The sequence below is a fragment of the Schistocerca piceifrons genome, chromosome 5 (assembly GCF_021461385.2).
Source record: "Schistocerca piceifrons isolate TAMUIC-IGC-003096 chromosome 5, iqSchPice1.1, whole genome shotgun sequence".
Taxonomy (NCBI): Eukaryota; Metazoa; Arthropoda; class Insecta; order Orthoptera; family Acrididae; genus Schistocerca; species Schistocerca piceifrons.
The window spans coordinates 102344152-102356610 of NC_060142.1; the positions used below are offsets into that span (position 1 = coordinate 102344152).

At 41.6% G+C, this 12459-nt stretch overlaps 1 pseudogene; it reads right to left on the bottom strand.

Moving 5' to 3' along the window:
- Nucleotides 1-5046: 5046 nt before the first annotated feature.
- On the bottom strand, nucleotides 5047-5164 carry LOC124799345 (annotated as a pseudogene).
- Between the last annotated feature and the right edge of the window lie 7295 nt (nucleotides 5165-12459).

Genomic DNA, 12459 nt, shown 5'->3' on the forward strand with positions numbered 1-12459 from the left:
GTCACTGGAAATTGGAAATTAGTGGTAAGGAGTATGGAACCGAACTGCTGAGGTCATCGGTGCCTAGGCTTACGCACTACTTAAAATAACTTACGCTAAGGACAACACACACACCCATTCCCGAGGGAGGATTCGAACCTCCGATGAGGGGAGCCGCGTGAACCGTTACAAGACGCCTGAGACCACGCGGCTACTCCGTGCAGCGCCGACACTGGATTCAGTATGTACTGTCTCACACCGGACTTCGGAGAGTGGAGTTAATCTTTTTTCTTCAGGCTTATACACACTGAAGGTCAGTGTCCGGAAATCGGTTTCCTACAGCACTGACATTCAGTTCTCAGAAATCCTGGAAGAAAATTGCCTTTGAAGAGTAGAATTCTGAGCTCGGTTAAGAACAACACATTTATAATATGAATGTGCGATGTCTGTTCTTTCTGACATGTCCGAAAGAACAGGTACCACACATGCATATAATCTGATAGGTCTAGCATGGCAACGAATCCTCCTTCTTCAGTGCTGATGTACAAATACGCCCGACCTCCTGTGGGAATCTCGGAAGAGCGAATATGAACGAAATGGATAGGGGCAAAGGATAGATGGGGCTCGATGGGGTTTGGATCGGACATGATGTGAGCAAAGACAGTCTGTGCAGCGGCGGTAACACTGTGTTGCGGATGGTGCAGTGGTTACCGCACCTGCTTATTAACCAGGAGATCTCGGTTTCGCATCCCGTTGAAGCACATATTTTCACTCGTTGCGCCGATTCTGTGTAATGTCCCAATGCAGCTGACAGCAGCGATCCTTCCCTTTACTTTCTTCCCCTCTCCACCTTCAATTTACATATAACAGCACATTTGTTTGTTGATTAAAGTCTCCGTCAGTAGGTGAGATCTTAACGTAATAAAATTTTAATCTTAATGTCGCTTCTTTGAATCTCCCAAGAAATCAATTTTTTACTTTTAATGGAAGTTCACATCAATTAACAAATGCAAATGTTATGTAAGAAATGTTGAATCATAATTTTTAATTAAAAAACCTTTATAATTTTAATTGCTGTTTGAATACAAATTAGGTATTAAGAGTAAATTAAAATTTGATAGAAAAGTATGAAACATCGAACAGAAAATATAATACATTTTTGTAACTAGGGATTGAACAGTATTAGTAATATACGTAATTTTCTCATTTAATAAAAATGCATTTCACATATCTGTATTACATTTTAAATCGTTTCATAAGACCAGTAATTAAAGATGAAAAGATGTTATTTTCATTAAAAAATAATAAATGAAAATTTTAAAGCAATACACTACCTGACGAAAAAACCGAAGCACCTAGCAGACATATTGGGATGTCAGCGTAACTTCGTACATGTACACTCCATGGATGGGTAGGTAAACGATTAGTCTATAACGTAACTTAAATTTATGGGCAGTATTTTCATAATTTTTCACAATTTTGCGAGAGAAGGTACTCAATGAATCGTTTGTATCAGGGAAAGCAGTGATGCCAAGAAAGTAACATCATGCAACATATTGAAAGGAACATACGCTGTGCGCAAGCTGTCATTAGTTTTAAATAGATTATTAATTATCATTTTGTAAAAGCATCTGGCTGATGGGCTCTCAGATTTAACAGTTTTCAATCCGCTGAATAAAATAAATGCAGTTATGAAGGGGATCCGCTTATGGCTTTCCTTTCGGCAGACGAGGTAACCTTGCGCCACCAAACCGAGTGCAAAGCGAGAGAAAAAACTGTTGCTGACAGACAGGTATACGGTGCGGACGCAAGACTGTTTCCATATTTTCAGCAATGCTGGATATTCCCAGATAATGATAATAATCTGATGTGGCAGTATCAGGTGATGGGGAAACGCCTCTGTATCATTTGCTGAATGCATGAGCTTCCAAACTAATGCCAGTGGCAACAATGAGTGCGGGTACTAAGGGCATAATGGCAGCGACGAGCAAAATGGTTTGTTGCAGCAGTGGGTACCCGTCCTCAGAAGTGAAGACATCATTCAACTGCCACATTATCTCAACAGCAGCAAATCACCATTTAAACGTTCGAGGTAAGGAGGATCTTACATTTATTCACATTATGGTAAGTGTAGACGGCTCAGTCAGTATTGTTAAACACGTGATCCAATTTTGAACAATAGAGTAACGTAACACAAACTAATAGTTGTAGAGTGTTATTTACCTGAACAATTCCTTGTTTTCACTATTCAAATGACTTCACCTAAAACACTACTGGCCATTAAAATTGCTACACCACGAAGATGACGTGCTACAGACGCGAAATTGAACCGACAGGAAGAAGATGCTGTGATATGCAAATGATTAGCTTTTCAGAGCATTCACACAAGGTTAGCACCTGTGGCGACACCTACAACGTGCTGACACGAGGAAAGTTTCCAACCGATTTCTCATACACAAGCAGCAGTTGACCGGCGTGGCGTGGTGAAACGTCGATGTGATGCCCCGTGTAAGGAGGGGAAATGCGTACCATCACGTTTCCAACTTTGATAAAGGGCGGATTCTAGCCTATCGCGAGTGCAGTTTACAGTATAGCGACATTTCTTCTCGCGATGGTCGAGAGCCAATGACTGTTAGCAGCATATGGAATCAGTGGGTTCAGGAGGGTAATACGGAACGCCGTGCTGGATCCCAACGACCTCCTATCACTAGCAGTCAAGATGACAGGCATCTTATCCACATGGCTGCAACGGCTCGTGCAGCCACGTACCGATCCCTGAGTCAACAGATGGGGACGTTTGCAAGACAACAACCATCTACACGAACAGTTCGACGACGTTTGCAGCAACATGGACTATCAGCTCGGCGTCCATGGCTGCAGTTACCCTTGACGCTGCATCACAGACAGGAGCGCCTGCGATGGTGTACTCAACGACGAACGTGGGTTCACGAATGGCAAAACGTCATTTTTTCCGGATGAATCCAAGTTCTGCTTACAGCATCATGACGGTCGCACCCGTGTTTGGCGACATCGCGGTGAGCGCACATTGGAAGCGTGTATTCGTCATCGCCATACTGGCGTATCACCCGGCGTGATGGTATGGGGTGCCATTGGTTACACGTCTCGGTCACCTCTTGTTCGCACTGACGGCGCATTGAACAGTGGACGTTACATATCAGATATGTTACGACCCGTGGCTCTACCCTTCATTTGATCCCTGCGAAACCCTACATTTCAGCAGGATAATGCACGACCGCATTTTGCAGGCCCTGTACGGGTCTTTCTGGATACCGAAAATGTTCGACTGCTGTCCTGTCCAGCACACTCTCCAAATCTCTCACCAATAGAAAACGTCTGGTCAGTGATGGGCGAGCAACTGGCTCGTCACAGTACGCCATTCACTACTCTTGATGAACTGTGGTATCGTGTTGAAGCTGCATGGGTACTGATTTCCCAGGATGTATACACCCAAATTGCTTGAAAATATAATCACATGTCAATTCTAGTATAATATATTTGTCCAATGAATACCCGTTTATCATCTGCATTTCTTCTTGGTGTAGCAATTTTAATGGCCAGTAGTGTAATTTGAGTAAATGAATATGCTTTGTTTGAAGTTTACAATCGCAATGAACTCTTGTTGTTGCAAACGTCGTAGGAATACGGCATTGAACGCTGCCTCAAAGCTAAAGAGCAGTGAACAAAATCAGTGGTCTCTTTTCTTATTTAAATTTACTGCCAATATGTTTCGGTTAAAGTAAATTTTCATAACTGGTTATTTTAAAGAGATCGTGATTATGACAGCTTTTTTTGGTCGCACTGCACATTAGAGATTTTGCATTACTACCCACAGTGCTACGACTCACTTACAGCCAACTTACCCACCTTGTGTCTGAGTTTGCACTAAGTTGACGTAAAAAGACGTAAACCTTTCAGTAAAAGTAAGTGATTTTTTTAATACAAACAACTCAAATAAAATCAAGTTCAAAATTTAATCATATTGACGTTTCCTTCACAAATGTTGAATAACATCTGCTTCTTTAGAGCTGGCGACCAGTCATCGTAGTTTCATTTAGATATTTTCAGGGGTATGCTCATGGTAAGCGCCCATCGTTCTCGTCATGTCTCACAAAGGCCACGTACTGTTGTGGAATCTGATTGGAACCACAACGCGCTTAAGTAGTGCCTAAGTTTGGCAGTGATTTACTTAGTGTGACGATCAGACCTTTGTTCTATCGTGTATCGCACCCTTCGAATAACGCTGACTTTTGGTGATACAGTTCGGTAGTATGAGGTGCCTTATCACATTAGGAAAATACATAAGGAACGACGGTCGAAAGTTACGTAAACATTTTGCAGTGGTAAGATTTCGTTCCAGTCCTACTAGAGAATGTGCCAATAAGCGGACAGGCCGGTAAGCTGTCGTGTCTTGTAGTTAAAATTAGAAACCGTGCTACGATAAGATACAGTGGGTCGCTCGTACGTGAATATAAAATACTACCTCCATACACCAGCATGTCGTCTGCTGCCGTGCGGGGTGATTTGGGTGCGATGGGGAGGGGAATGCAGTAGTCATACCGCTCTCCCGGCCGTTGCTGGATCTCCAGTTCTAGTTTGTTGTTCAAGCTGTTCTTGAATTGGTTTCTCTAGGCTGAGAACTCCCACTTAAAGTACTCCTGCCAAGGACATAGACAGAGGTGTAGTCTAGAGGGTACGAAGGCCATCACCCTCTCACCCACTCAACATATCGCCAAAATGAAATCACACACGATTTAACTGCCGTATAACGAAATTGAAATTTCATTTTCACTGATTTAACGAAAAAGGGATACGATCTGTCGAAAATCAACAAAGTAAACTTCCTCCCGCACAGGCCATGAAGGCCCAAAGGTACCGACTGGCCGCCATGTCATCCTCATCCCACACGCGTCACTGGAAGCGGATATGGAGGAGCACGTGGTCGGCACTCCGCTCTCCCGGCCGTAGGTCACTTTTCGCTACAGGAGCCGCTACTTCTCAATCAAGTAGCTCCTCACTTTGCCTCACAAGGGCTGAGTTCACCCCGCTTGCCAACAGCACTCGGCAGACCGCATGGTCACCCATCCAAGTGCTAGCACAGCCCGACAGCGCTTAACTTCGGTGATCTGACGGGAACCGGTGTTATCATTGCGCCAAGGCCGTTGGCTATCAATAGATTTAAATTATCAATATATCGATAGAACTTGAATCTATCTCCAATCTTATACAAGACCAACTGTTGCACATTGTTGCCCTTACATAAGCCCAGTTGTTTTGTTTTGTTAATCAGCTCAGTTCTCCTTGCACTTGAGTGTAAAATAAGTGCTGCGGTTTATTGCTTTTGTTCTGAGTGTTGTTGCGACAGTTTCTGATTGAAGGTACGATCGCAACAGGAAAGAAGAGGAAAACCAATTCCAATGCTGTTATTGTAAGTTAAAAATATGTGCTATAATAGGCTACTTAGCTCTGTGTAGCAGTAGAACATTATAGGTCACGCAGGATTCCAAAGTGCTCGACGAGTTCATTCGTTTGTTCAGAAGGGGAGGCCGAGAAGCGTTGCCACCTTTCGGCCAGTCGGCTATGGTAGAATCGACGCGCACGCTCTACAATCTTTCTCAAATGATTTTAGAGGAAACATTCGATAAAATAATTTCATTTCTGGTTTATTTATAGCTTTAAATGTCATGTTCATTGTGGTGTACCCACGATTTCGTTAATGGTCATAACTATGACCATTACGAGGAACTAAGACACGCGAGAAGTCCAAAAAAGTTTGCAATGAAAGATAACAGTCGCTATGATTTTGCGTTTGGTGCATGTTACATAATACGTTGCTGCGTATGAAATGTAGGTAACATGAATTTTCCTTTTCACTTGTGCGGAGGTCTCGATCGGTCACAAGTCTCGAGAAAATTGATCTGACGAAGCGCACTCACTTGCGATCGCATCGTGCCAGCGATAGAGCCAGAGTGAAATATCCACAACAATCCTCATCTTTCATAAATGGTTTGCGATATCGAAACGAGAATTTAGCAAGTGATAAAACCCAAAGACGAGAGTATTTTTCCGTATGGGTATTACGCAAAACTACATTATCTACCGTGTTATTCCACCAACTGCAGCCCTTTCCGGTGAAAGACTATTATTTTTAAGAGTCATCGAAAGCTGGTGAAAGGAAAAATGCTATGGGTTTTGGAACAACATAAGTGAAGCTATCACACGCTCATTTTGTACCAAGGATGTGCATTTTCATAACATGCTGACCTTACTTTTCTTCGGTTTCTCACTTCATAAATTTAATAAACCACTGTTCCAGAAATATCTCGCAATTCCATCCACACAACATGTTAGTAAGGCGAGACTGTGTAAACTCTGCTGAGTTTTGGCAAAGAAAGCCAATTTTAACAGTCGCGATACTTCTCTGAAAGATACAAATTATTAACACAACCAGGCGAAAATGAATCGCTGCATTTTAGGCGGAATTCTTGTTAGATACTAACCAAAGACGAGGTGACAGATATGTTGAATGAACACCACGCAAGGGTGGCCATGAAGGCGCACCGCTAAATATTTAGAAAAAATGTGAGCGTAGGTCTCATGATAGAACGGTACTTCCCTATCAGCCCATGGCATTCCCCCAACAACGCCTGCCTACAGCCCCACCACTACCCCTCTGTCCACACATGCCCTGCCGTGCGCGCATCTGCCGTCCACGGTACTATGTGTGCACTATGTACTAGAGTCGCTACCTGGAGAGTCCTAGAACTTTGGGGTTGCAATATTTCAGCATTTCGCAAGGTAACGATGTGGTAAATGTTGTGGTTGGCAGGAGAGCCAACAAATGGCTCTGAGCACTATGGAACTTAACATCTATGGTCATCAGTCCCCTAGAACTAATTAAACCTAACTAACCTAAGGACATCACACTACACCCAGTCATCAGGAGGCAGAGAAAATCCCTGACCCCGCCGGGAATCGAACCCGGGAACCCGGACGCGGGAAGCGAGAACGCTACCGCACGACCACGAGCTGCGGACGGGAGAGCCAACACTGTGTTACTAGAGGAGGCCGAAATGCACGCGTTTTAGCTCACGCAGGCTGGCGTGAGGTCTGGAACATAACAAGGAAATTACAATTTAGAAAAACGGACGTAGCTGGTGGAATACTTAACTTTAATCCATTAATGATGAACGTCAGTCTTGACGGTACATGATTCACAATCTCAATAGTAACTGAATATGGCGCCTTGCTAGGTCGTAGCAAGTGACGTAGCTGAAGGCTATGCTAAACTATCGTGTCTCCAAATGAGAACGTAAGTAGGCAGTGAACCATCGCTAGAAAAGTCGGCTGTGCAATTGGGGCGAGTGCTAGGAAGTCTCTCTAGACCTGCTGTGTGGCGGCGCTCGGTCTGCTATCACTGATAGTGGAGGCACGCGGGTCCTACGTATACTAACGGACCGCGGCCGATTTAAAGGCTACCACCTAGCAAGTGTGGTGTCTGGCGGTGACACCACAGTAAAAAAAACTGTAAGTAACATTAAATGGAACTCAGTGTATAAAAATACACTTGGAGTAACTGTATTACCCAAATATCATGGCAATCAACATGTAAGTAGGCTGTTTAGGTTTTCTTATTGGTAACACCACGTAGCGCTCTGTATAAAATGAAAATCACTGGCTGTGCTGTGTGCAGTCTGTGGCTAGTTTGCATTGTTGTCTGCCATTGTAGTGTTCGGCAGCGGCAGCTGGATGTGAACAGCGCGTAGCGTTGCGCAGTTGGAGGTGAGCCGCCAGCATTGGTGGATGTGGGGAGAGAAATGGCGGTGTTTTGAAATTTGTAAGACTGGATGTCATGAACTGCTATGTATATTATGATTTTTCAACACTATTAAGGTAAATACATTGTTTGTTCTCTATTAAAATCTTTCATTTGGTAACTATGCCTATTAGTAGTTAGTGCCTTCAGAAGTTTGAATCTTTTATTTAGATGGCAGTAGTGGTGCTCGCTGAACTGCAGTAGTTCGAGTAAGGAAGATTTTTGGTGAGGTAAGTGATTTGTGAAAGGTATAGATAAATGTTAGTCAGGGCCATTCCTTTCTAGGGATTATTGAAAGTCAGATTGCGTTGCGCTAAAAATATTGTGTGCCAGTTTAAGCTACAGGTCTTGTGTCATTCAGATCATCATCTACCTTTGTAGATAAGTTAGTGAACTGATCTGAAAGTTCGGCTACTTTATCCGATAGTGAAATTATTTCCTCTGTGTGTTTTTCTGAACCAAGTTTCAGAGTGTCCATTTGTGTTGAAATCGTGTCTACTGTGTCATTTAAGTTTTCCTGAGTTTTTGCAAGTTGCGTAACAGAAACAGTAGATGCAACTAAGTCAATTTTGGCTTGCAAGGTCTCATGATTTTCATGAACAATAATTTGCAGTTCTTTTATGGCTGCTTCGTGATTCTGTAATGCATTTTCATGACGCAAAAATATAGGTTGGAAATGCTCACAAATTTGTGTTTTTACGTCATTACAGACTTTTAGGCATATCGATTCAATGTTATGTAACTCAGTAGTTAAATCTTCACGTGTTTGTTCAAGTGAGGTGTCTAACTTCCGAAGATTTTGTTCCATTGTGTCTAACTTTTGAAGATTTTGCTGTGTTTGTCTCTGATTTTGTTCCATTTGTTGTATTAATTGCAATAATAATGTATTATTGTCTGGAATGTGTTTCTCTATGCTTTTTGGCAGTGCATTTTCAAAGGCAACATTCACGTTTTGACAAGCAGAAAATGTGTCTTGACTCATTTGAGAAAACGGTGAGCACCCAAAACCTGAGTCTACAGTATTTGCAATATTGTGTTCTGTCATTTCGGATTCCTGAGGCGAGCTGTTGCCGACCGATCGATCGATAATGCTTCCTTGTTCACTAATTGTTTCACTGCCTATACCATTGTTTGCAGCCCGCTCCATTTCCCTATGCACAATTACCAAATTACTACTTTGAACATTAGTTAATTCATTACTCTGCGGCGCTAACACACTGCTTTCGTCTTCACTGTCATTTCTCAGTTTACTTTGAAGCCTAGTATTACGTTTTTCACACGTCATTATTGTCACAATATTTCACACGACAACACAGAAAAGCACAATTTGAAGAGCAAAATAACGAAACACATTAACATAGCATTGAAAATAACATCTAGTTAATTGCAAGCGCAGCTGCGAAATACTTGGTGCAAATCTACATGCATGCCACAACTGTGTATGACAATGAAAAACTACAACTACAAAGGAAATTCTCTCTATAATTATGCGCTAGAAATAAACAAAAGCTACACTAATTACACAAACTACAAGAAAATATCAGAAGATTCCAGTGAGGTATCCTCGGCTAAGGGTCGACATATGAAACGTCCCCTTACTTAGAAAAATTATACATGACTGTGCTTAAACTGACACACAATATTTTTAGCGCAACGCAATCTGACTTTCAATAATCCCTACAAAAGAATGGCCCTGACTAACATTAACCTATACCTTTCACAAACCACCTACCTCACCAAAAATCTTCGTTACTCGAACTACTGCAATTCAGCGAGCGCCACTACTGCCAGCTAAATAAAAGATTCAAACTACTGCAGGCACTAACTACTAATAGGCATAGTTACCAAATGAAAGATTTTAATAGAGAACAAACAATGTATTTACCTTAATAGTGTTGAAAAATCATAATATACATAGCAGTTCATGACATCCAGTCTTACAAATTTAAAAACTCCACCATTTTTCTCCCCACATCCACCACTGCTGGCGGCTCACCTCCAACTGCGCAACGCTACGCGCTGTTCACATCCAGCTGCCGCTGCCCAACACTACAATGGCAGACTACAATGCAAACTAGCCACAGACTGCACACAGCACAGCCAGTGATTTTCATTTCACACAGAGCGCTACGTGGCGCTACCAATAAGAAAACCTAAACAGCCTACTTACAAACAAAAACAACGCCCAAATGGGGAAGGTTGCATTTGCTTAAAAAATTTGCTCAGAATTCAATCACTAGTAGCCCAAACTGCAAAATATGGCCCAATGTGACAATACGTACTCAGTTATTGCAAATCCAGTAAACATGAGTTCGGAAAACAATAACCCAACGTTCTTATAGGTGCTACTAAAGATGAACAGAACACTAGAACAAAACACAAAATCACAAGAGGAAATATGTAAAGATATCAGGATACTTGACAAAAAAGCGGAGCTTTTCTGTACAAATCCGACTACAGTTTACACATGAGTTACAACCAGTTCTTAAGAAGCGAGAGGCGAGGCTACGAAGCCTTGAAACTGAACAAAATAATTTAAATACGATACAACAGAAACGCAAAGTAAATACTAACACAAAATTAGCCAACACGAGTTCAAATAGTGAATCAAATCCTCGCAATGACAAAACAGAACAACTATCTAAAGAAAACAGTGTAATGTTTAGTATCATTACACTTCATGGTGGACAACAAATGTAACATCTTGCAATGCCAAACCGTAAAGAACACGAACAAATGGCTATTATTTCAAGTAATGAAAGTAGTAACTCAGATAACATTTTACCTGTTCTTCACGAACGAGGAAATGTAAAGCTTTGAAACGGCATACATACGATCGTGTAAGAATAATAGAACAACAGCTTACCCACAGAGAAAGAAAACGCAAGTCGAAAAATTTTGTTCATTCATATTTATACTTCGATTCTTTCGGTATTTGTATGCATCCGTTGCATTTATGTGATATTTTGCGAGAACAAAATTTCACTCAGAGTCGAAACAGTGAACAGCCTTACCAGCATAGCAAAGAAGTTTTGTGTATACAGAAAGGTTACAGGTAACAGTTACGATTACAAATATTTGCATTCAGTCGACTTAGGCGATTATTTTCTTGTACAAAAATTCAACTACATACAAGACAGTGAGCAGTCTGTGTGCTGTTATACTGAGCATTTGACAAACGGTTCAAATGGCTCTGAGCACTATGGGACTTAACATCTGAGGTCATCAGTCCCGTAGAACTTAGAACTACTTAAACCTAACTAACCTAAGGACGTCACGCACATCCATGCCCGAGGCAGGATTGGAGCCTGCAACCGTAGCGGTCGCGCGGTGCCAGACAGAAGCGACTAGAGCCGCTCGGCTACAACATTTGACAAAAATAATCTGTAAATGAGGTGGCAGTATCAATTCCATGTATTTACTACTTTTAAAGGTAGGTGGGCAATTACACATTTTTAGATATGGCAGTAGGCGAACGATGCCTCCTCGAGCTGGGTGTTAATTATTTTTCTTGGGACGCTCGTCGTTTGCTACTACCCTGTTTTATATACAAGGAACTTTCTTCTACTGTCGTAATGTAAATATGTTGAAAGTAATTTTAGTGACTTGTGAGCTGTGATTAAGAATGTGTCACATTGGCTACGCAGTACACTCTGATACTAACAAACTGAAAACTTCGATTACAGACATTTCGTGACAGTAACAAAATTTGACTCGGTTGAAAAATATTGAAATGAAAAGTTACTCGCGTTTTGTAAATATTCTATCCCGTTAGCAAAAACGTAAAGAAAAACAAGCAGCATTTCATTGAATTCCGACCGCGGCATATTCGTAACAATACGTGACAGGAGCAACGGACTACAGAACTCTGACTTGCAATTCTGGCAGTAAACAGTGAGTCACATCACACGGACTATACCGATGCTACAACACGAAACATTATTCAATCAAAGAAATATCTGAGACATCTTACTGATTGCCCTAAACGTGGTGCTAAGCTGCCCACCTTCCACAAAAACAAGAAGTGCAGCGTTGGTAAACTTTTTTTTTTTTAATACGAAAACCTTGGAAGTGAAACACAGATTGACGAAACAAGTGTAGAGCTTTGAACTGCATCATTTTCTGCATCCAGCAGTAGCAGTCATGAGCTATAAAAATGAAACCTTTAGTACCTGTTCTGATGAGATATAAAGATTATTGACATAATAATTGTGTTGTCTAAATGGGAAGTTAGTTTTACAAGTACTATGGGTGTTGATGAATTACAGGTATACGAAGGATTTCCTACCCGTTCAAGAAATAATCTGAAGTTGTTAAAGATAAGATTGAGTTGTGTGAAGCAAGTTATCAGCGTCCAACATAGTACGCATTTTTGTGGATGTTTTCTTTACATGATGCAGGAATGAATATCTGTTTGCTCATAATGTTATTATGAAGTGTGACAATGGAGTGTTTCTCTTGTAAGGATAGATTGACGAAACAGACCAGAGAGTGTTCACTATTCATAATTTACGAGATATGAGGATATTATGAGATATGAGGTTTGTTGTGGGTTGGCAGGAGAGCCAACACCGGGATACAAGAGGAAGCCGAAAGGCACGCGTTTTAGCTCACGCAGGCTGGCGTGAGGTCTGGAACAGGTCAAG